The sequence below is a fragment of the Heterocephalus glaber genome, unplaced genomic scaffold (assembly GCF_053883595.1).
Source record: "Heterocephalus glaber isolate CG9 unplaced genomic scaffold, H.glaber_assembly_v1.0 deba00001550, whole genome shotgun sequence".
Lineage (NCBI taxonomy): Eukaryota > Metazoa > Chordata > Mammalia > Rodentia > Bathyergidae > Heterocephalus > Heterocephalus glaber.
In genome coordinates this window covers 25,506,169-25,509,596 of record NW_028258343.1, presented here as the reverse complement: position 1 = coordinate 25,509,596, position 3,428 = coordinate 25,506,169, and the positions used below count along the sequence as shown (strand labels likewise).

The 3,428-nt window shown below is 41.0% G+C and overlaps 1 pseudogene; it reads left to right on the top strand.

Moving 5' to 3' along the window:
* The first annotated feature begins 1,026 nt into the window (after nt 1-1,026).
* Nucleotides 1,027-2,519, top strand: LOC101715867 (torsin-1A-interacting protein 2 pseudogene; annotated as a pseudogene).
* The last annotated feature ends 909 nt before the right edge of the window (nt 2,520-3,428 follow it).

The following is a 3,428-nucleotide window of genomic DNA, read 5'->3' as shown; positions in this document are numbered from 1 at the left end:
CAGACATTTCTTTCATTGGTGATAAATATCTAGGAAATCTTGCTGCAATCTTGGCATAGTAAACCTTAAATCTGAATATATCCTAGAGTCAAATTATGCTATACTACCAGGTGCTACACACAAATTATATGCACAGTGTTGTTTGCTTCCACCAGCATTAAGAAGCTCTCTTGTGGCACCAAACTGTTTGTTAGACGTGGTCAGCCTCATGACATTATGCTGTATCTCATAAAAAGGCTCGTGTCTCAAATGTTTAAATTGAACACTAAGCACGATGAATATGAAAGTACACCTTTAGTAATACTGAAGTCATTTATGGGATCTAAAATGACCTAAATTGGGATATAGAGAAAATAAATAAATTAAGCATATTATTTTTGGTTAATATTTAATCTGAATAATATTTTCTCTGTGCTAAAGTCAAGGCAACAACCCTAAAGAAGTGGCATTATGATATCAATCCTGTATTAATTTCTGTGTTACAAACAGAATTACTACATTTCTGTGTTAGTCCAATCACATTATCAAATCTCACAATATTGACCTTTTTCTCTTGTAAGGCTTTCATTTCAATAAAAACTGAGTGAAGACTCAGCTCTGGGGGCTTCTGGCTTCTGAGAACTAAAGAGGGAAATGGAAGTGGCTTCCATGTAGTGACATCGGCAGAGGAACGGAAATGAAACCAAAGCTACAGTCACTCAGTTCCTGCTCCGCCTAACCCGCCGGCCCCTCGTGAAAGCCTGCAGAAGGAGGCGACCTAGAGTTCCCTAAATTAGTGCCCAGGGATGGGCAGCGTTTCCCAGCTCTGCCCGGGTCGCCCCATGAGACCACCTTCCTCCCTCCTCCGGTTTTTCAGAACTGACCCTCCCCACCCTCACCTCCGACAGGCACAAACAGAAAACAAGTCAAGGCATATAACCCTGTTTCCTGGGTCCAAGGAAGCCTGAGTCTGTTGGGACTTGGGACAAGAAGAAAACAAGGTATCTTCACAAAGAAACCCAGGCACTGAAGCGATAGAACACAACCATGAAGGACAGCGGACCTAGGGATCCTTCAGAGGACTCTCAAAGGATTTGGAAAATGATCCATCAGTGAGTTCTCAGGAACAGGAAATCACAGTCACGGCAAGATCCACTGAAGAAGCTCAGACACCACCCCTGCCTCTGGTCTTAGCAACGAAGGTCCAGAAACCGCAAGTACAGGTGAGAAATCGGGAAGTTCAGATGAAATAAACTTGGGAACTATCCAAAAGATAAAACAGGATTAGAACAACCCGAGTTTTCAGGATGGGGCCAAAAGGATCACCTCCCTTCAGAAAATCTGGGTAAGGAGCCTTTGGATCCAGATGCTAATCATTCTCCAAGTGACCAGGGAAGAGGAGCAAAGGCAAACTTGGGAAGCAGCTCTGCCTCCCTCCCTGAGGAAATAAGTGACAGAACCGAACCTTCTCAGGGGCTATCTACTACAGACTCCCCGGAGGCCAGGAGCCCGGTCATTCCAGAGCAGAGAGTTAGGACTCCCAGAGGAGGCAACGGCCTTCACCAGAGGCTGGAAGTCATGAAGAAGAAACACAAACTTTGGGAGAAAACAGAGATTGCACAGGATACTATAAAAAAGATTAAGAAGAAGAGGTTTTGGAACTATGGCCCCATCTTTTTTGGTTCCCTGATTGTGGCTCTTGTGCTAAGTTCTGTTAGTAGCTACTGTTCATCTCCAGCCCAGCAAGTGCCCCAAAATCCAGCTTTGGAGGCCTTCTTGGCTCAGTTTAGCCAATTAAAGGATAAATTTCCAGGCCAGAGTTCCTTCCTGTGGCAGCGAGGACATAAGTTTCTGCAGAAGCACCTCGATGCTTCAAACCCCACCGAGCCAGCCACCATCATATTTACAGCAGCTCAAGAGGGAAGAGGCCCTGAAGTGCCTGAACCACCATGTTCTGATGCCTACACCTCTTCTCAGAAAGTCTCTGCCATTACAATTAATGGGCCTGAGAGAGCCTTGCAGGACAGTGACGCAGTTAAGCTGTTTGTTAACTTGGAGCTGAGCTATGGATTTGAGAATGACCAGAAGGCTGCTGTGGTACACCACTTTGAATCTCTTCCTGCAGGCTCCACTTTGATCTTCTATAAGTATTGTGATCATGAGAATGCTGCCTTTAAAGATGTGGTCCTTGTCCTGATGGTTCTGCTGGAAGCAGAAACATTAGAAGCAAATGTAGGCCCAAGAGAAACTGAAGGAAAAGTGAGGGATTTACTCTGGGCCAAGTTTACCAACTCGGACACTCCCAGCTCCTTCAACCACATGGACTCAGACAAATTAAGCGGGCTGTGGAGCCGTATTTCACACCTGGTGCTGCCCGTCCAGCCAGTGAGGAACATAGAAGAACAAGGGTGCTTTTTATAAAGCTAAGCACAGAGTTGGTTATGGAAGGCTTCAGCTTGTGAAAAGTCAGTTTAAAAGGCCTTTAAAGGAGGTTGATAAATGTGAGGGAATAGCCTGAGAAACACAAGTGAACTTATTTTAGAAAGGAAGTTTTCATGTTTTGCTATTTGTAAAACCTAATGTAAGCTTTGAGAAAGCTAAAAATTGACCTGACATGATTTTCTTTGCCTTTTCAAGCAAATCAGGTTTAAAATATTGTATATAAAACTAAGGAATTTTTAAAAATCTCAAAATATAGCAACAGAACCATTGTACAGGAAGGTATTCTCAGAGTAACTAGAGTGAGTTTTGCTTTCTTGAGTTAAGACTAAAGAGCTATTTGAATAGTCTTTGGAGCAAAGCCCATGTTATAAAGCAGTGGTAATTTTTAGAAAATTTTTGTATTACATGTTAAATATTTTTTAAACTCACTTTAATTGTTGTAGGATTGTCTTATACTTAATTTACACTTGGATAGTATGAAAAAAGAAATAATTTAAACCATTAGATCTTTATCTAATACTATGTAAGGCACTATACATTCTGTTAGGGAGCTGAGGTAAACGCAGCTATGTTCAAAGAATATTCTTAAATATTGGAGTGAATAGGGAAATTGTTTATTATTATGGAAATTAAGAAACCTTAGTTGACTGTATCTTTATTTCAGCTTTCTTGAATGACTTAGAGTAGTGGTTCTTAAACTACCAGCACCTCTCCCCTCTGTATCAGAGTAGTTCTGCTTTTGACTATTTTGTATGTTGGGTTTCTGTGTAAGGTTCCATTGGAACAGGAGTTCCACTCATAATGAAGTTTGAAAACCATTGATTAAGTGAAAAAACATCTTAGAGATATGAGTAGAAATTTCTTAGGAGAAATGAGTAGAAAAAATTATTAAAAGTATTAAAACTTATGAGTAGGAAGATGAAATAGAAGTTTATAGAACAAAAATAGTTGAACAGCAGAATGTGTAAGCTAGCATTTACTAACATTTTTCTGATGCTTTTGTTCCT